Source organism: Mustelus asterias, chromosome 14 (assembly GCF_964213995.1).
Source record: "Mustelus asterias chromosome 14, sMusAst1.hap1.1, whole genome shotgun sequence".
Lineage (NCBI taxonomy): Eukaryota > Metazoa > Chordata > Chondrichthyes > Carcharhiniformes > Triakidae > Mustelus > Mustelus asterias.
In genome coordinates, this window is record NC_135814.1 from 22,319,838 (window position 1) to 22,342,037 (window position 22,200).

General features: G+C 44.1%; 1 pseudogene; it reads left to right on the plus strand.

Annotated features, from left to right (window-relative positions):
* The first annotated feature begins 20,961 nt into the window (after positions 1 to 20,961).
* LOC144503540 (actin, cytoskeletal 1A pseudogene) lies at positions 20,962 to 21,858 on the plus strand (annotated as a pseudogene).
* The last annotated feature ends 342 nt before the right edge of the window (positions 21,859 to 22,200 follow it).

Sequence of the window (22,200 nt, forward strand, 5' to 3'; positions counted from 1 at the left end):
GCCTGGGTCTGGTGTAGTCTAATTGTTAGAGATTCACTGCTATGATTAACTAACAACTCCATTATCATGGGAACATATGACTAATTTATCATGGATAAGTATGAGGTCATACGTTTTAAGAGGAAGCAACTTGTAAGGATTTTCCGGTCCCAGCGTGGAAGGTCCCGCTGCGGTGAATGCGGCGAGCCAGCCAAAAGTCCATTGACTTCAGTGGGACTGGAAGACCCCGCCGGTGGGTGGGGCCAGAAAACCCTCCCCATGAGTAGGCCTATATACTTCATAGAAAGGCACTCGAATGTGTGAATGAACAGTGAGATCTAGCTGAATACGTGGCAGCCTTTGGTCACGTAAGATGATGGTTTGCGCTATGGTGGTCAATTCTGTGCCAGGCATCTTCAGGAGTCCACTCTGGCATGGCCTGTGATGGTCAGACCCAGGTTCAAGGAAGGGTAAAGGAGGCATGCTAGGAGCTGCATCATACCTAAAATTGAGGTGTCAACCTGGTGAAGATACAGCACAGGACTACTTGCATGTCAAACAGCAGAAGAAGTACGCAAGAGACGGAGCGAGGTGGTTCGACAACAATGGACCACATCTAAGCTTTGCAGTTCAGCTGTAAACCTAATCTAAAGTTCTTGTCTCTACTCTCGGTATCAATGGCACATAATAATTTGAATATTGTTCCATCAAATGAGGTACACCTTTATTAAACCGCTAAACAATAGTGCATACTCAACAATACTGGTTGCTTAGTTTCCATATGCGTTGAGCCCATCTTTCTGGCCAATCTGCTGACAAGCCCTACGTGCATGACTTCTGAGTGACTGACCAAATCATTCTAACCCATAGCAGCAAGGATGTCTTTGTTCTTTAAATTGTTTCTCATTCTGGCCTTTTGCCTTATAAGGTAATATCCTTTTTAGTCCATTCAATTGTTTTTCAATTGCATTACTGTAACTTCCCAATACAAGTCAGTGGGTTTATGGTTACTTCTCCAGATATCCACTGCTTAGGCCCCATTTGAAACCCACACTTGAAGTACCATAGCCATCTTGAATCTGCTTTGTTATCTCTAACACTGGGAGAAGGAGGCACAAGGTATAACTCTTGGGCTAAAGGGGTCAAGGGATATGGGGGGAAGGCAAGATCAGGATATTGAATTTTATGATCAGCCATGATCAAAATGAATGGCGGAGCAGGCTTGAAGGGCTGAATGGCCTAAACCTGCTTCTATTTTCGATGTTTCCATGTTTCATAGTCCCTTACTGGAGCAAAACTGTCTTCCTCATGGGTCTGAGACAAGCACTTCTGCACAGTTTTTGATCTGTTTTGTATAACTTGCTGAAACTAGCAAGATTCTGCCTTGGCTGAAATACCCATCCTGCATTCTGCTAATATCAAATGTTTGTCCTTTATTTGTCCTTTACCTTCAGCAAGTTTATTCTGCTCACAGCTCAGCAGAGGCATAGACCCCTAATTGTTTCCCCAAAGCAACTATTCCAGTTGTGGCTGTTTATCAACATAGCGCTCTATGAGCAGACTTTTCTCATGCAGACCCTTGTACAATATTTTGGATGTGCAAACTCTCATATCTATGCTTTCAAACAGCATCAGGGTTTCTGCAGCTAAAATGCTTTTTGATACCCTCTTAATTTTAGAACCATAGAACCATAGAAAATTACAGCTCAGGAACAGGCCTTTTGGCCCTTCTTGTCTGTGCCGAACCATTTTCTGCCTAGTCCCACTGACCTGCACTTGGACCATATCCCTCCACACCCCTCTCATCCATGAACCCGTCCAAGTTTTTCTTAAATGTTAAAAGCATTTACCACTTTATCCGGCAGCTCATTCCACACTCCCACCACTCTCTGCGTGAAGAAGCCCCCCTAATATTCCCTTTAAACTTTTCTCCTTTCACCCTTAACCCATGCCCTCTGGTTTTTTTCTCCCCTAGCCTCAGCGGAAAAAGCCTGCTTGCATTCACTCTATCTATACCCATCAAAATCTTATACACCTCTATCAAATCTCCCCTCAATCTTCTACGCTCCAGGGAATAAGTCCCAACCTATTCAATCTCTCTCTGTAACTCAGCTTCTCAAGTCCCGGCAACATCCTTGTGAACCTTCTCTGCACTCTTTCAACCTTATTTACATCCTTCCTGTAACTAGGTGACCAAAACTGTACACAATACTCCAAATTCGGCCTCACCAATGCCTTATATAACCTTACCATAACACTCCAACTTTTATACTCGATACTCCGATTTATAAAGGCCAATGTACCAAAGGCACTCTTTACGACCCTATCCACCTGTGACGTCACTTTTAGGGAATTCTGTACCTGTATTCCCAGATCCCTCTGTTCAACTGCACTCTTCAGAGTCCTACCATTTACCCTGTACGTTCTACTTTGGTTTGTCCTTCCAATGCGCAATATCTCACACTTGTCTGCGTTAAATTCCATTTGCCATTTTTCAGCCCATTTTTCTAGTTGGTCCAAATCCCTCTGCAAGCTTTGAAAACCTTCCTCATTGTCCACTACTATCTTGGCCTCCCAAGCCACAGGGCAACATTTATCATTCTTTCCTACCAAAATATGAACACTGCAGTGCTCAAAAACCCATCTGGAAGATTGGCCCGTGAAACATCACTCAAGATGACCAATCTCATATTATCAGGTTCACCCAGCTATGGGAACTTGAGTGTACATTTCTCCAAGTTTAGTTCCTTTAACGTGTTGTTTGCTCTCAAAACCTCCTCTACCATCATGGCGCTCAGCTCCAACACATCATAACTGGTATCAGGTCTAGTTTGGGTTAATAACCAGTTCAATTGTCGAATCAAACTTATTAATTGATCAATTTCCTCCTTGCTGCAGAATATTCTTCTTGTGAAGGTCTATCTCGATTTATTCAGATATGACTAACATTTTTTTGATAGAATTGTTGGTTTAATATCGCCCCGACTTATTTTGCTTAATATTTAAACCTATGTATTAAAAAGCTCCTCAAGCCTGGCGTCTAACCTTGAATTCTTTCTTGATTTTATCGATCACTGATTGTTCAAATTCTACTGAACCTCCCTACAGAAAATCATCCGAATGCATAATAAAGATTCCTGCTAGTCTCTCCTTGCTATACCAATAGAATGTCGTAGGGTCTGCTTTTAACTAGAAGCAACCTGTTATCAATAAGACCAACCTCATGGAAAAATACCATACTCTTGCTGCATTATTCAATCTGTGAATACGCTTTTTTAATTTCCACAATTTTCGTTCTATATCAGCTTCTTTAGATGGTTTCAAAAATGCTTATCTTTAGAATTGCCTACTCTGCAAAATGGCACATTTATATATATCGATCTGCACTCCAAGGAGTATGTTGCCAAAATGTTCAAAAACATCTTCAAGCTTATTTTTCCTGCGGTACGGGAGTCCACTCTGATGTATTGATTCCTGAGTCTTTCCTCAAAATCCTGAGCTACCAGTCTAGCTTTAGACCTGTGTTTGCCATCAGGGACTTACTTTCCCATGTAGATCCACCTCTGTGACAAGGCTGGCTGTCCCCTATCTGGAATTTCAGTTTATACCCCACATTCTTTCCAACTTCCTAGCTCTTTTGGTTTGGCCTCTTTATCACCTTACCTTCCATTTACTGATAGCTACTAAAATTTCTCTATCATGGGGGCTCCTACTTTTAGTGACATGCCTAGTTTATTCTGTAGTACTCTTTCTGGTCAAGCCACAACCTCTACTCACTACCTTCTCTCTTCTTGGCCTGCTGTTACATGATCATTCCTGCATGTAATCAGAGCCCTGTCTGCAAGTCCGACATCTTTTCTTGGTGTTACGACTGCTTTCTGGTTCACTGTCAGAACTTACACTGCGCTTTCTGGCCTTCCACATTTTTACCTCATTTTTGCCAATCCACGGATCTGATTTCCTGATCTTCAGTCTGCTCATTGAACCAATATTTGTGTTCCCCCAGTGGCCTTTCTTGCTTGCTCTTCCTATGATTGTGGCATCCCTCCACCTTCTGGCATGTATGTTACCTTTGTTCCTACTTTGAGTAGTTGTCCTTTTGCATAAATAGCTTTATCCTGCACTTCAGTGTTACATTGTTCCCAGGAGCAGGCTGAGGGTAAGAGAGTGGGTCTTCTGACTGTAATTAATTATTTATTTTTTCAGTTAATTTTGGGTTTAAAATCGGAGGTTTTTTTCAAAACCGGAAGTCAGGCCAGGAGTGGCCAGGGGAAGTTTTTGGAGGGTTTAAAAGTGCACCAAAGTATACAGCGGGCAGCATAGTAGCGGGCAGCAGAGTGAGTGGGAAGTTGAGTGAGCTGTCAGGGCTTTGGCTCACAGGGCTTGGACGAGCAGGGGTGAGTTTTTGTTTCCTTACACTCTTATTAACTTTTCACTGTCTTACTTGACATAAAGTGTCCAGTATGAGTGTGAAACCAATGTGTTGTTCCCAGTGTAGGATGTGGGAGGTCCTGGAGGCATCTGGCCTCCCGGACATCCACATCTGTGAGGGGTGTGTCGAGCTGCGGTTCCTGAGAGACCGTGTTAGGGAGCTGGAACTACAGCTCGAGGATCTTAGGCTGATGAGGGAGAATGAGGAGGTGATAGACAAGAGCTATCATCAGGTGGTCACACCAGGGCCACGGGAAGAGGCCAAGTGGGTGACGGCCAGGAAGGGTAAGGCTAGGGTGGTTGAGAGCACCCCGGTGGATTTGCCCCTGCACAACAAGTACTCCTGCTTGAGTACTGCTGGGGGGGACAGCCCGCCTGGGGGAAGCAGCAGTGGCCGTGTCTCCGCAGTGGAATCCAGCCCTGTAACTCAGAGGGCTAAGGAAAAGAGGAGGAAGGCGGTATTAATCGGGGACTCGATGGTGAAGGGGACAGACAGGCGTTTCTGCGGAGGTAGGCGGGATTCTCGCATGGTGGTCTGCCTCCCTGGGGCCGGGATCCAGGATGTCGCTAGTCGCGTCCCGGAAATCCTGAGGTGGGAGGGAGAGGAGCCTGAGGTAGCGGTACATATTGGTACCGCTGATGTGGGTAGGAAGGGAGAAGGGGTCATGAAAAGGGAGTACAGGGAATTAGGGAGACAGCTGAGAAAGAGGAAAGCAAAGGTAGTAATCTCAGGATTACTGCCTGTGCCACGGGAAGGTGAGGGCAGGAATGGAGTGAGGTGGAGGATGAATGTGTGGCTGAGGGACTGGTGCAGGGGGCAGGGATTCAGGTTCCTGGACCATTGGGACCTCTTTAGGGGCAGGGGTGATCTGTATACAAAAAACAGGTGGAACTTGAATCACACGGGGACCAATATCCTGGCCGGTAGGTTGGCTAAGGCTACTGGGGAGAATTTAAACTAGATAGGTTGGGGGGAGGGGAGCTAGAAGAGTTGACTAGGATCAAGGAACTAATTGATGGGGGGGAGGATGCAGGGGTAAGGGGAATTACAAAATTAATGGTAGAGGAGAGGGTGCAAGTGAATGAAGGCGGTAATTTAGATAAGGGAGTAGAGGGAGACGGTGTTCGCGACTCATCAAAGCGGGTTCAGATAAAAGCTGGAATAAGGACACTTTGCCTGAATGCACGAAGCATTCGGAACAAGGTGAATGAGTTGATGGTGCAAATCAGCACAAGTGGGTACGATCTAGTGGCCATTACAGAAACGTGGCTGAAAGGTGACCAGGACTGGAAGATGAATATCCAGGGGTATCAGGCGTTTAGGAAGAATAGACAGGAAGGAAAAGGTGGTGGGGTCGCGCTATTAATAAGAGATAATATCAGGGTAGTACTGAGGGATGACATAGGCTCTGAGGAACAAAACGTGGAATCGTTATGGGTAGAGATGAGGAATAGTAGAGGGAGAAAGACACTAGTAGGTGTGGTATATAGGCCCCCGAATAATAATGTTGAGGTAGGGAGGGCTATAAACAAGCAGATAAGGGATGCGTGTAAAAACGGAACGGCAATAATCATGGGGGACTTCAACATGCACATTGACTGGCAGACTCAAGTCGGTAAGGGTGGAATGGAGGAAGAGTTCTTAGAATGCTGTCGGGATAGTTTCCTTGAACAGCATGTTACGGAACCGACGAGGGAATGAGCTATTTTGGATCTGGTATTGTGTAACGAGGTAGGTAGAATTAAGGATCTTATTGTGAAGGACCCTCTTGGGTCTAGTGACCACAATATGGTCGAATTTCTGATTCAGATGGAAGAGGAGAAAGTTTGGTCTCAAACCAGTGTCCTCTGTTTGAACAGAGGGAAATATGATAGGATGAGGGATGAATTGGCTAAGGTAGACTGGGAGAGCAGGCTGGCAGGTAGGATAGCTGAGGAACAGTGGAGGATTTTTAAGGAGATCCTTTTCAGTTCTCAGCAAAAATATATTCCAGCAAAAAACAAGGATTGTAAGAAAAGGGAGAACCAGCCGTGGATAACTAAGGAAATAAAGGAGAGTATTAAAATAAAAACAGCTGCGTACAGAGTGGCCAAAAATAGTGGAGAAACAAGTGATTGGGAAAAATTTAAGAAACAACAAAGAGAGACTAAGAAAGCGATAAAGAAAGGAAGGATAGACTATGAAGCTAGGCTAGCAATTAATATAAAAAATGATAGTAAAAGTTTTTATAAATATATAAAAAGGAATAGAGTGGCGAGAGTGAATGTTGGACCCTTGGAGGACGAGAGGGGGGAGTTAATAGTGGGAAATGAGGATATGGCTGAGTCTTTAAATAAGTTTTTTGTGTCGGTCTTCACGGTGGAGGACACAAATAGTTTGCCAAATATTAACGATAGAGGGTTGGCAGCAGGAGAAATACTTAATACGATTAATGTTACCAGAGAGGCAGTGCTGGGTAGACTAATGGGACTGAAGGTGGACAAGTCCCCGGGTCCGGATGGAATGCATCCCAGGGTATTGAAAGAAATGTCAGATGTAATAGTGGATGCGTTAGTGATTATTTATCAAAACTCGTTGCATTCTGGGGTAGTGCCGGTTGATTGGAAAACGGCTAATGTTACGCCGCTGTTTAAAAAAGGAAGGAGACAAAAGGCGGGTAACTATAGGCCGGTCAGCTTAACGTCTGTAGTAGGGAAAATGCTGGAATCCATTATTAAGGAGGAGATAGCAGGGCATCTGGATAGAAATGGTTCGATCAATCAGACGCAGCATGGATTCATGAGGGGAAAGTCGTGCTTGACGAACATGTTGGATTTTTATGAAGATGTGACGAGGGCGGTTGATGGAGGAGAACCGGTGGATGCGGTGTTTTTGGATTTCCAAAAGGCGTTTGATAAGGTGCCCCATAAAAGGCTGCTGAAGAAGATTAGGGCACACGGAGTTGGGGGTAGTGTGTTAATGTGGATTGGGGACTGGCTATCCGACAGGAAGCAAAGAGTCGGAATAAATGGGTGTTTTTCCGGTTGGAGGAAGGTAACTAGTGGCGTGCCGCAGGGATCGGTACTCGGGCCGCAACTGTTTACCATTTATATAGATGATCTGGAGGAGGGGACGGAGTGTAGGGTAACGAAGTTTGCAGACGACACAAAGATAAGTGGAAAAGTGAATCGTGTGGAGGACGGAGAAGATCTGCAGAGAGATTTGGACAGGCTGAGTGAGTGGGCGAGGATATGGCAAATGGAGTACAACGTTGATAAATGCGAGGTTATACACTTTGGAGGAAATAATAACAAATGGGATTACTATCTCAATGGAAACAAATTAAAACATGCTACCGTGCAAAGGGACCTGGGGGTCCTTGTGCATGAGACGCAAAAGCCCAGTCTGCAGGTACAACAGGTGATCAAGAAGGCAAATGGGATGTTGGCCTATATTGCGAGGGGGATAGAATATAAAAGCAGGGATGTCTTGATGCACCTGTACAGGGCATTGGTGAGGCCGCAGCTGGAATACTGTGTGCAGTATTGGTCCCCTTATATGAGGAAGGATATATTGGCATTGGAGGGAGTGCAGAGAAGGTTCACCAGGTTGATACCGGAGATGAGGGGTTTGGATTATGAGGAGAGGCTGAGGAGATTGGGTTTGTACTCGTTGGAGTTTAGAAGGATGAGGGGGGATCTTATGGAGACTTATAAGATAATGCGGGGGCTGGATAGGGTGGAGGCGGAGAGATTCTTTCCACTTAGTAAGGAAGTTAAAACTAGAGGACACAGCCTCAAAATAAAGGGAGGTCGGTTTAAGACAGAGTTGAGGAGGAACTTCTTCTCCCAGAGGGTGGTGAATCTCTGGAATTCTCTGCCCACTGAGGTGGTGGAGGCTACCTCGCTGAATATGTTTAAAGCGCGGATGGATGGATTCCTGAGCGGTAAGGGAATTAAGGGTTATGGGGATCAGGCGGGTAAGTGGTACTGATCCACGTCAGATCAGCCATGATCTTATTGAATGGCGGGGCAGGCTCGAGGGGCTAGATGGCCTACTCCTGCTCCTATTTCTTATGTTCTTATGTTCTTATGTCCATCATCAAATCAATTCTTTATTTATCTGTTTCTTATAACAGCCCATTATGTGCATATATGTAAGACGCCTCTTCACTCTCCATGTCTTGTTCAGGATCTGTAGTGCCAATTGACCTTGAAGTGTGAACCATAACAGTTTGATTCGCGCATTGTACAATTATTACTTTTCCTTCACGATCACTTTGCCAGGGCCTTTCTATTCTTTCCATCCCTTCTATTTTGTAATATATCAGGTTTAACCTGTTTCCCGATGGCCTTATGTGGTGCCATAAGCCTTGCCAAATTTTCTCTGGAATCTCGGCTGAACAAAAGCTACTCTGCTTTCATATAACACTTTCAGATGAATAGAAAAAGTAGAACTAATGCTAGTTCCTCCTGGAGCAGGGGGAGTAACTAATAGGACCAAAGGCAACGTCATATTCCTGCTGTACACCAATTCGTACGGACTATACATATCTTTGCAATTTACAAGCTTTATACTTGTAAATACTTTATGTAACATGTTATCTATCACTGCATGGTTCCTTTCGCACAGACCATTACTAAAGGGGTTCTCAGCCACTGTGTGCATAACTATGATGCTCAAATTTTCACACCTGTCTCAAAATTCCTCATTGGCAAATTCCCCTCCATCATCTGTCAGGAATTTTGCTGGTGTACCTAATCTGTTACCACCCATCACCTTACTGACAATGGTTCATTTATCCTCACCATGTATTACAGTAGATATGCTAAAGCTGATCGTCATATCTATACAGTGTAGCAAAGCTCACGACAGGACGCAATGGTGTCTTCCATTATTTTATGCAAATTTCACACTGAGTTGTAATTTGCCCAGTAAGGTCATCATTGACTTTATCAAGCATTCCAGCATTTCAGAATAAAACCTTCAGTTTTTTTGGCCTTGAAATTGCAAACTGTCTTGCAACTTGCGAATGACCTTCCTTTTGTCTTCCAGATTCCTCACCCCAGAAGTTAACATTAATTCTTGGAATTTCTGACTTCCTTAAAGGCAATGATGGCTTGATCGAGTAAAAGGTAGTGTCATGGAAACATAGGAGCAGGAGTAGGCCATTCAGTCCATTGAGCTTGCTCTGTCATTTATTACGATCATGGCTGATTGGATCTGTCAATGTCTTTTACCCCCACTATTCCCATAATTGTTAATTAGAAATATATTAATCTCCACTTTAAACACACACAGTTACTGAGCTTCCACAGCCCTCTTTGGTCGAGAATTCTAAAGATTCACAACACTCTGTGTAAAGAAATTTCTTCTCATCTTGCTCCTAAGTGGCATCATACCTATTTTGATATTATGCCCCTGGTTCTAGACTCCCCAGCCAAAGGAAACATCATACCTGCATCTACCCTGTCTATTCCTTTAAGTAGGTTTCAGTGAGATCACCTCTCATTCTTCAAACCCCAAGGAATGTATTGCCCAATCTCGCTTCATAAGACAATCTTGCCATCCCTGTAACAAGTCTAGTGAATGTTTGTTTCACTCCCTCTATGGCAATGAGGCAATGATATGCCTTCTGAGATACCAAAACTGCACACAGTACTCCAAGTGCGGTCTAACCAAGCTGCTATATAACTGAAGCAAGACTTCAGTACTCTTGTACTCAAATCCCCTTGCAAAAAAGGTGAACATTCCGTTAACCTTCCTAATAACTTGCTACATCTGCATGCTAGCCTTCAGTAACTTATGGAGAAGGACACCGATGTCCCTTTGTACATCTACACTTTCTAATTTCTTACCATTTAGGAATACTCTGCATATCTGTTCCTTCTTCCAAAATGGGTTATCTCACATTTTTCCACATTCCATCTGCCATGTTCTTGCCCATTCACTAAGTCTGTCCAAATACTCCTGTAGCCACTTTACATCTTCCTCACAACATACATTCCCGCTTAGTCTTTATCAACTTGGAAATATAACATTTGGCCCCCACATCTGACTCATTGATAGTCTTCTTGAACACAATTGCATTGTCATTTTTCATGTCTAATGTCATTTATGCTTTCTTCACTGAAGACCTGCTTAACAGGGGAGGTTAGTCACTGGAAACCACGTCTGCAGTGATGAAAAGGCTGATCCTAGCTGTTCTGCAAGGGAGGCCTACCCTTTTGGAAGATGTAGAACTTTCACATTCCTTGACCTTTCAGTAATCTACCACATCAAGCGACTCCAGATAGCAGTTAAACCAGTCCATCCCACACACTGTGGAAGTGCAACTGCTATCTAAAACTGCACAGTTGGATGAATCAGCCATCAAACTACTCATCACAGGATTCAAACTCTCAGTGACCAACACAATTCCTTCATGGCAGTCCCCTTCATCATTTGCAGCCTTGGAATGTTCTGTTTTACACGTCATTTCAAAGGCTTGATTATTTCGCTGTGGGCAACGTATTGCATAATGATACAATACTTGGAATCATACCAATAACATTGGTTAACCATTCCCTGTGCATTTCTCGGGTTTAAACATCTGCAGTCTCCAACTCAGACCTGTTTTTTGTCTTGACTCTCAAATTGGTTATAAGTACGGTCATCTTCAGACCACCTATCAATAACCCAGCTCTGTACTGAAATCTGCATCTCACATTTTGTCAATCGCAAAACTTGGCCACCATTGAATCTTTCATCCTTTGCTTTATTGCAAAGTTGCCTGTATTCAATTGGAAAGTAATTGGAAACAATTGTCTTCCTAGAGGTATTTTAGGGCAGCAGCCATTTTGCAAAAAAGAGAGTCTTTACTTTGGAACTGAACCCCCATCAATAATTAAAGTCCATCGACATGAGAAATACATCCACAATCAAGTAACTTAAATGTCAATACAGATTCCAGCATGTCAAGCTCAAATCTCTTTAGCCTTTTATACCATCTATCAAAGTTCATGATAAATTCCTCCATGGACTGATGATCTGATTTCTTAAACCTATCAAAGGCTGACCAGGCTTCATATGCTTCCAATAAGTCATCTCTTTTGTAGCATGTATCCAAAAATTGCAACACAAGGCCCAATCCCTTTTCACGAAGAAAATCATTCACATTCGATTCTCAACACTTTACTCCTAATTTTATTCTTTTTGGTAATTATAGAATCCCTACAGTGCAGAAGGAGGCCATTCGGCCCATCGAGTCTGCACCGACCACAATCTCACCCAAGCCCATCCGCTTAACCCCATGTATTTACCCTGCTAGTCCTCCTGACAATATGGGGCAATTTAGCATGGCCAATCAACCTAACCGCACATCTTTGGACTGTGGGAGGAAATCGGATAATGCCAAAGCCATACCTTGCTTCTTTTTGGGTAATGAACTAACCCATGTCCACATCTCAACTTCAGTTTTCTATTGCTCATATGGCTCCGTTTCTGAGAAAAATGGTGGATTATCAAAGCTTGACATTTTGCATCTTCCTTCTGCCATCTTGTAACTCAATTTTGTCAGCAGCAATGCACTTCTTTTTGTTTCAGAGGGGGGAAGACAAAAACCTTCTTTAGCAGCAACCAATCATCAAAGCCTAATGTCCAGCCTCTGCGATCTTGCTAATAGCAAGTGTTAGTATATGATGGAGGAACAACACAGCAGCTTGTCTTTTACCTTCAGCAAGTTTATTCTCTTCGTAGCTCAGAAAATTCCCTATAGTTTCCCCACAACAACTGCTCTAGTTGGTGTCCATTTATAGGCTTTAGGAGGTTGAGCCAACATCCATTGCCTGCCTTTATTTTAGCATTCAAATTTAACCAAGTACCATGGTGGGACTTGAATCTGGAACCCCAGAACATTGCTCTAGGTTTGTGGTTACCTATACAACTAGGCCACAGGAGGAAGCCATTACCTGTCTTAAACATGGCAATTAGCTTAAAAATATAATTGCCAAAATTGCACTTGCTAATACATTGACACATTCCTCCATGACAATAATACATGGTTCTTAAGATGTCTTTGGGCTTGAACTTTTCCTTTCACCTTGATCTTCCATGTTACCACCATGAGATAGACTCCACACACAGGGCTACACCACAACCAGTCAACATCAATTCATTCAAAATAAATAGTTGGATGGCCATGAAGTGATTGTACTTTGAAAAGGTAAATAATGTATTGGCTTACATAAGTGACTTTCGCCACATGTCTTTGTCAGGTACAATACATCCATGTCTAACATCCTCCCACATATGTCTCAACATTCCATTCTCACTATTATCTTTTTGAATTGCGTAAGTGGAGAAATGACAAGGTCAGCGCAAGGAAGAAATATCTAGCTGAGATAGGTCGTGAACATAAACACTTTAAAATGGTAGACAAAGAAAAGATGAGGGCCATTAGGGATTTAACTGGAGATTTTCTTATCAAGGAATTGATTATGCTAGAGGTATTAGTTGAATACCTCACATTGGTTTCCATTAGAATAGAAACACTGTCAATGTACCTGTAAAAGTGGAGGTAGCAATGATGTTGGATTGAATACAACCTGTATAAAGAGAGTGCACTTAAATGGTTGGCAGTGCTCCAAGTGAAAAAGTCACCCAGTCCACATGGTGTACATCTTAGGCTACTGAGAGAAAGAATGTCTGGAAAGTGAATGGTGTCTGGCTGCAATCCTTTGGTCCCAAGTAGATGGAGGGATGCTAACAAAGGACTATAGGACTGCAAATCTTATGCTGCTCTTCAACAAGGGGAAGAGAGGCAAACAAAAATTTCAGGTTAGACAGACAAATGTTGGTGGTGGGCAAATTCTTATAGACAATAACCTAGATCAAGTTTGACACTTAGTGAAGTGAAATAAAAGTAAACATAGACTGGTTAAAGGCAAATTGGATTTGACCAACTGAAAATCAAATGTTTTAAGAAATAGGCTATAGGAAATGTGCTGTCCTCACCCTGCTGGGCTTATACATGACTCCAGACCCACAGAAATGTGATTGACTCTTCACTGCCCTCTGAAATGGCTTGGCAAGCCACTCAGTTCAAAGGCAATTAGGGATGGGCAACAAATGTTGGCTTTGCCGATAAAGCCCACATCCTATGATAAAATAAAGAGAAAGAGCAGGAGTAGGCCATTCAACCTCAGGAACCTGTTCCATATTCAATAAGACTATGGCTGATTTGATTGAGGTCGTCACTTTCCTGCCTGTCACTCATAACCCTTGATTGTCTTGTTGATCAAAAATCTGTCTAGCTCAGCCTTAAACGTTTTGAATGACCCAAACATTTACTGCTTTTTTTGGAAGAGAATTCCAAAGACTAATGATCCTCTGAGAGAAGAAAATCCTTCTCATCTCAGTCTTAAATGGGAGACTCCTTATTTTGAACATTGCCCACGATCCTAGATTCCTTCATGACAGGAAACATCGGCTGCGATTTTCCAGACTCGCTGTGCCTGTTGCAGGTCGCAGCAATCCCAGAAAATTGCATGCAGGCCTAAAATTGGGCTCCATGCCCGGCACCAAACGATTTGCAATCGTCCCGTTCTCTTGCTAGTGGTGCTAACCGGGTCTTGCCCTGATAAGGCATGAGGCTGATTAGGATATATGCCTGCTGGACACTGCCAGTGTGCCGGGCGCACTGCCGATATGCCGGGTGCACTGCCGGTGTGCTGGGTGACACTGCCAAGGGGGTGGGGCCAAGTGTGGTGGGGCCAGAGTGGGGGTTGTGTGGGGACGGCATGAAGGGAGGGGGAGGGCTATGACAGGGGGCTATGAAGTGAGGGTTATGTGGAAGGACACACTGGGAGGGCCCCAATGCCGACGACCTGTGTTGGGGAGGAGGTGGGCAAACATGCCACTGACAACTGGGGGGCGGGGGGGAGGGTGGTCTTGATGCCCCTGTGTGAGGGAAGGGGGTCAGGGGATCTTCCAGTGCATTGTGAGATTGGGGTGCCCTTTCAAAGCGGCGCCCGTTCACTTTGCAGCCAGGCTCACCGGCATATTGAGGTCCCGTCACTCCTAGAACCGGCACGCAACTCACCACTCTCCCAAAAAGTGATGAAGTGTGGGAGATTGCGGTCCAGTCCATGCCAGACAGACTGGCACATTTCACTCCGGTTTTCTCACCCTTATCACACTGTGGGAATATTCTGCCTGTTCTCTCAGCATCTACTCTGTCAAGTCCCCTTAAGATCTTATATGTTTCAATAAGATCACGTCTCGTTCTGCTAAACTCCAATGAGTATTGGCCCAACCTGACCAACTCTTCTTCATAAGATAAGTCCTTCATCCTAGTGAACCTTCACTGTACGGCTTCCAATGCAAGTATCTCCCTCCTTAAGCCAGGAGACCAGAACTGTGCATGGTATTCCAGGTGCAGTCTCAACAATGCCCCGTATAGTTTAGCAGGCTTTCCTACTTTTGGCCTCCAACCCTTGCAATAAAGGTAAGCATTCCAGTTCCCTTCCGAATTGCCATGCCAGTATGCTAACTTTTTGTGATTCATGTTGTTATGAGGATTTGCTTTTTATTTTGAAAAATATACAATTTCTAATTCTTCTTTTATTGTCGGGATTCTAAAAAACTTACAAACTGAAATCCGATTAATACAAAGTAGGACTGCCAGCCAGCTACAATATACAAGCTTGCATTCCATCAAGAGGGCTGAATAGGGACAGGCACTCAAACCCCCTGAGAGGCTTGAAAGGCCCCATCTTCTATTGGCTTTACATAATACCCAAACTGTTCAAATATTTCTGAGATGAGACATCGACATGCTCTAAAAACAAAGACACTGTAGGCAGACATTAATCGAATTCTCCTGGAATATAAGGCTAGCAGGATACTTTGAGGGCTGGTTACCAAGCCAGAGCAATGGGAGGCTAGAATGCCACACCGACAAAATGCTAAACTGTACGCCCTTTCTGTCCCTCTCCTTCTCTCTCAGTCTTTTCCTTGTGCCCGGATTCGCAAAGTAACCATCCTGAGGAGAGAAATCGACTGAAAACTGAGATTCTTTGGGGATAAAACTTGAAAATCTGCTCCCTACAACTGCAACCAGGAAGACAACTGAATGAAAGGCCGCAAAGTGCAATCAGCAAATTGAGACCAACCAAAGGACAGCTAACTGTAAACTCTTTGTTTTATCCTTGTTAAAGGGTGACACAGTGGTTAGCACTGCTGCCTTGCAGTGCCAGGGACACGGATTCAATTCTGGCCTCGGGTCACTGCCTGTGTGGAGTCTGCAAGTCCTCCCCGTGTCGGCGTGGGTTTCCTCCGGGTGCTCCAGTTTCCCTCCATAGTCCAAAGATATGCGGGTTAAGTTGATTGGCCATGCTAAATTGACCCTCGTGTCAGGGGATTAGCAGGGTAAATATGTGGGGTTATGGGAATAGGGCCTGGGTGGGATTGTGGTCGGTGCAGACTCGATGGGCCAAATGGCCTCCTTCTGCACTGTAGAGATTCTATGATTCCATTCTATAATCTTCTTCACGAACTGTAGAAAATCCTTAAGCCTATCCTCTTATTAGAACATAGAACATAGAAAGCCACAGCACAAACAGGCCCTTCGGCCCACAGGTTGCGCCGATCACATCCCCACCTCTAGGCCTATCTATAGCCCTCAATCCCATTAAATCCCATGTACTCATCCAGAAGTCTCTTAAAAGACCCCAACGAGTTTGCCTCCACCACCACCGACGTCAGCCGATTCCACTCACCCACCACCCTCTGAGTGAAAAACTTACCCCTGACATCTCCTCTGTACCTACCCCCCAGCACCTTAAACCTGTGTCCTCTCGTAGCAACCATTTCAGCCCTTGGAAATAGCCTCTGAGAGTCTACCCTATCCAGACCTCTCAACATCTTGTAAACCTCTATCAGGTCACCTCTCATCCTTCGTCTCTCCAGGGAGAAGAGACCAAGCTCCCTCAACCTATCCTCATAAGGCATGCCCCCCAATCCAGGCAACATCCTTGTAAATCTCCTCTGCACCCTTTCAATGGCTTCAACATCTTTCCTGTAATGAGGTGACCAGAACTGCGCGCAGTACTCCAAGTGGGGTCTAACCAGGGTCCTATAAAGCTGCAGCATTATCTCCCGACTCCTAAACTCAATCCCTCGATTAATGAAGGCCAGTACGCCGTACGCCTTCTTGACCGCATCCTCCACCTGCGAGGCCGATTTAAGAGTCCGTATTCTGCCGTATGTACTGACTTCAAGAAGAAATTAAATATAGTTCTTGGGGCTAAAGAGATATGAGGATCAGGATTTTGATTTTGAGAATCAAAATCAATGGCGGAGCCGGTTCGAAGAGCCGAATGGCCTACGCCTGCTTCTATTTATTATGTTTCTATGTTAGTATGTGTGTCTAGGGAATGCCTGTATCATATGAATGAAAGTTGCATTTACTTAGTTTTTTTTTAAATTTGGGAGATAGTTTCAATAAACAAACTTTGTTCTTTGTTTAACCAAAGAAAACCCATCTGAATAATTCTTTATAATCTGACCCCTGGGGCTCCTGCAGTTTTGGCAAAACACACCCTCTCTCAATTCACAAAAAGGGCCCTGTTACGTTCGAACCTGGAGTGGTAGAAAAGGGGAATAATTTTTACCTCATACAAGGACACTCAGGCCCCTCTGTACTGCAGCATTCTGCAGTCTCTCTCCATTTAAATAATATCCTGCTTTCCTATTTCTGCCAAAGTATGTAACCTCACCTTTTCCACATTATACCCCATCTCCGAAGCTTTTGCCCACTCATTTAACTCATCTATCACCCCTTGCAGACACTTTATACCCTTCTCACAACTTGTTTTCCTATCTATCTTCGCATCATAAGCAGATTTGTCCACAATAGAATTCTGACAAGACTCATATTCGACTTGAAATGTTAACTCTACTTCTCTTTCCACAGCTGCTGTCAGACCTGCTGAATTTTTCCAGCATTTAGTTTTTGTTTCAGATTTCCAGTATTCACAGTATTATGCTTCTATTTTGGCTCCATTACAGTTGGTCCCTTCATCCAAGTAATTAACAGATTGTAGGTGGTTGAGACCCTAGCACTGATACATGTGGCAGTTCACTGATTACAATTTGCCAACCTGGAAATGACCCATTTACTCCAACTGTTGGTTCCCTGTTAGTTGGCCAATCATCTATCCATGCTAATATTTCACCTCCACCGCCATGAGTTCTTATCCTGTGCAGTAACGGCCCACATATGGGAAATTATATGACTGCCCAGTTAATATGTTATCGTAATGTTACATTTGGGAGGAGTGTTGGCCAGGACACTCTTTGTACTCTTTCAAATGGTGCCACTTTCTCGATCTTCCTCGACCACTGTTGGATTTAATTGTACTCCTCAGCGCTAACAAACTGCTGTAATGTATTTGTAATTGATCTGGAGATTTAGGCCTCAACGGTTATGACTGGCAGCTGGTAACCATTTCACGTTAAGTTATAAATCATACCTCTGGTTTGCATATTATTAATAAAAGGCAAATGTATGTTCACATGAGACATGATGTGCATGGTTGAATAGATGAGCGGCATGGTGGCACAGTGGTTAGCGCTGCTGCCTCACCCCGCCAGGGACCCGGGTTCGATTCCCGGCTTGGGCCACTGTCTGTACGGAGTCTGCACATTCTTTCCGTGTCTGCGTGGGTTTCCTCCCACTGCTCTGGTTTCCTCCCACAGTCGGAAAGACGTGCTGGTTAGGTGGATTGGCCATGCTAAATTCTCTCAGTGTACCCGAACAGGCACCGGAGTGTGGCGAATGGGGGATTTTTGCAGTAACTTCATTGCAGTGTTAATGTAAACCAACTTGTGTCACTAATAAATAAACTTAAAGAATTTATGGTACTTCATCTTTGGCAAAACATTGGCATAATATCTGAGATTTTAAGGTAAGGGACATTTCTGATTGGATTTCCTTGTTAAAAATGTACCATAGGCCTTACTGAACAAAGTATATATATTTTTTATTCATTTGTGTGACATGGGTATTGCTGGCTGACAAGCATTTATTGTCCAACACTAATTGCCATTGAACTGAGTGGCTTGATAGGCCATTTCAGAGGGCAGTTGAGAGTCAACCACATTGCTACAGCTCTGGAGTCACACGAGATCATGTAAGAAAGGCAGATTTCCTTCCCTCAGGGATACTAAAGTTCAAAGTTTATTTATGAGTGTTACAGGCTTACACTGCAATGAAGTTACTGTGAAAATCTCCTTGTCGCCACACTCCGCTGTCTGTTCGGGTACACTGAGGGAGAATTTAGCATGGCTAATGCACCTAACCAACATATTTTTTGGACTGCTGGAAGAAACCGGAGCACCCGGAGGAAACCCACGCAGGCACGGGGAGGATGTGCAAACTGCGCACAGTCAGTGACCCAAGCCTGGAATCGAACCCAGTTCCCTGGCACTGTGAGGCAGCAGAGGTAACCACTGTGCCACCATGCTGCCCCATTAGTGAACAATGTGGGTTTTTCCGACAATCGACAATGGTTTCATGGTCACCAGTAGATTCTTAATTCCAGATATTTTTTATTGAATTCAAGTTCCACCACCTGTCGTGGCAGAATTTGAACTTGGGTCCTCAGAACATCAGCTGAGTTTCAGGATTAATAGTCTTACTATAATACCAATTACCGATCGCCTATCTATGTCATAAATAATACTGAATTGTAACAATATTTACAGATTAGTTCATAGAATCATAGAATCCCTACAGTGCAGAAGAAGGCCATTTGGCCCATCGAGCCTGCATCGGCAACAATCCCACCCAGTCTCTACCCCCATAACCCTTTCTAATTTCTCTGACACTAAGGAGCAATTTATCATGACCAATCAATCTAACCCACGCATCTTTGGAGCGTGGGAGGAAACCGGAGCACCTGGAGGAAACCCACACAGACAAAGAGGGAACATAGAAATCATAGAAATCATAGAAATCCTACAGTGCAGAAGGAGGCCATTCGGCCCATCGAGTCTGCACCGACCACAATCCCACCCAGGCCCTACCCCCACATATTTTACCTGCTAATCCCTCTAACCTACGCATCCCAGGACTCTAAGGGGCAATTTTTTTTTTTTAACCTGGCCAATCAACCTAACCCGCACATCTTTGGACTGTGGGAGGAAACCGGAGCACCCGGAGGAAACCCACGCAGACACGAGGAGAATGTGCAAACTCCACACAGACAGTGACCCGGGGCCAGAATCGAACCCAGGTCCCTAGCGCTGTGAGGCAGCAGTGCTAATCACTGTGCCACCGTGCCCGCCCCATTATTTAAAATTTGTGAAAATTAGTACATTATTGATTCAATAAACTATGCCAACCCTTCATAGTCTGTTTTTAACAGTATGACTTTAACCTATTTTGTGGATGGGGCATTACAAATCTATAATTTTAAAATATATACGGTATTTTGTTTTGAACCTTCTGGAATTTTTATTTTAAAAAGGACATTAACAGTGGCTAAGATGGCAGCTGAATGTCAGGTGACCTTTGTAATTTCTGCCGAAACTCTGAAGAGTTTCAGATTGAATAACCGTGAGTGGAACTTCCCACTTAAATGGACATACCAAGATAAGAACATAAGAACATAAGAACCAGGAGCAGGAGTAGGCCGTCTAGCCCCTCGAGCCTGCTCCGCCATTCAATAAGATCATGGCTGATCTTTTCGTGGACTCAGTTCCACTTACCCGCCCGCTCACCATAACCCTTAATTCCTTTACTGTTCAAAAATTTATCTATCCTTGCCTTAAAAATATTTAATGAGGTAGCCTCAACTGCTTCACTGGGCAGGGAATTCCACAGATACACAACCCTTTGTGTGAAGAAGTTCCTCCTCAGCTCAGTCCTAAATCTGCTCCCCCTTATTTTGAGCCCATGCCTCCTAGTTCTAGTTTCACCCGCCAGTGGAAACAACTTCCCTGCTTCTATCTCATCAATTCCCTTCATAATCTTATATGTTTCTATAAGATCTCCCCTCATTCTTCTGAATTCCAATGAGTATAGCCCTAGTCTACTCAGTCTCTCCTCATAAGCCAACCCTCTCAACTCTGGAATCAACCCAGTGAATCTCCTCTGCACCCCCTCCAGTGCCAGTATATCCTTTCTCAAGTAAGGAGATGAAACCACTCTGTGAGATTTATCCCTGCTGTTGTTTTGTTGACACCTTGGGAATCAAAGCATATAGACCATGAGGTTCCTTGGTTCCAAGCTTGATACACAGAAACCAATTGATCACAATTGGGTGTGAACGGAGCACTCCCATCCTGACCACCACCACAATCTATTCTCCATTGGCTTCTAGCTTTGAACCATTCTGGGTGAAGTATTTTATCAGGTGGTCACTTGATTGAAGCTATCTTCAGATAACAAATATATTATCCCAAGAACCAAGGAGGAACTGGTCAATCTGCAAAGAATACACAAAAAACAGCTGCAGAAATAGGCAGTAGCACCTGTGGCTTTTAAAGCCAGAGATGTCTGCATATCAAGTCTTCCAGGTGTTCAAGTTACATCATTACAGAAGATGGAGAAGATCTGGCAACACACCTTCTACAATGAACTGCGAGTGGCCCCAGAGGAGCACCCGGTTCTCCTCACAGAGGCATCTCTCAACCCCAAAGCCAACTGGGAGAAGATGACCTCATGTTTGAGGCCTTCAACGCACCAGCCATGTATGTTGCCATTCAGGCTGTGCTGTCCTTGTACGCCTCTGGCCATACAACTGGCATTGTGTTAGATACTGGTGATGGTGTTTCTCACACTGTGCCAATCTATGAAGGGTATGCCTTGCCTCATGCCATCCTGAGGTTAGACCTGGCTGGCCGGGATCTCACTGAATATGCAGTGAAGATCCTGACTGAACGTGGATACTCCTTCACTACCACGGCCGAGAGGGAGATTGTACGTGACATCAAGGAGAAACTTGCCTACGAGGCCTTAGATTTTGAATTTGAGGTGCAGACAGCTAGCTCCTCCTCAGCCTTGGAGAAAAGTTATGAGCTCCCTGATGGCCAAGTTATCACCATTGGTAATGAGCGTTTGAGGTGTCCAGAAGCCCTTTTCCAACCATCCTTCCTTGGGATGGAGTCTGTTGGTATCCATGAGACCTGTTTCAATAGCATCATGAAATGTGATGTCGATATCAAGAAGGTTCTTTCTGCAAACACTTTTGTCTGGTAGGCCCACCATGTTCCCAGGTATTGTTGATCGGATGAAGAAGGAAATCACAACCTTGGCTCCGAGTACAATGAAGGTAAAGATCATTGCTCCACCTGAGAGGAAGTACTCAATATGGATCGGAGGCTCCATCTTGGCTTCGCTCTCCACCTTCCAGCAAATGTAGATCAGTAAGCAGGAGTACAATGAGTCCGGCCCCTCTATAGTCCATCGCAAGTGTTTCTAACTTGCTGTAGGTTTCCATAGTTGTCTCAAGCTAATCAACTTGTGATGAAACCATCAGTCTCTGCTTTTCACAGATCCTCAACTCTGCCCTTAGGCCAGTGTGATTTATTCCTTTCCAAATCGCCTTTTCAGCAACTAACTTGTGACTAGGAACCATTTTTGGGAATGGGAAACAAACCTATTATTTTCTGAAATTTGAGGGGTAGCATTTTAAAGGAGATTCACTCTTATTTTGGGATGATGAGGAGCAGACCAGTTCTCTCCATTTCTCAAGGCCTCAATACAAAAGGTTTGATTTGTACTGAATTTGCTACTTAATCTGTAAAATCCAAACACTCTGAAA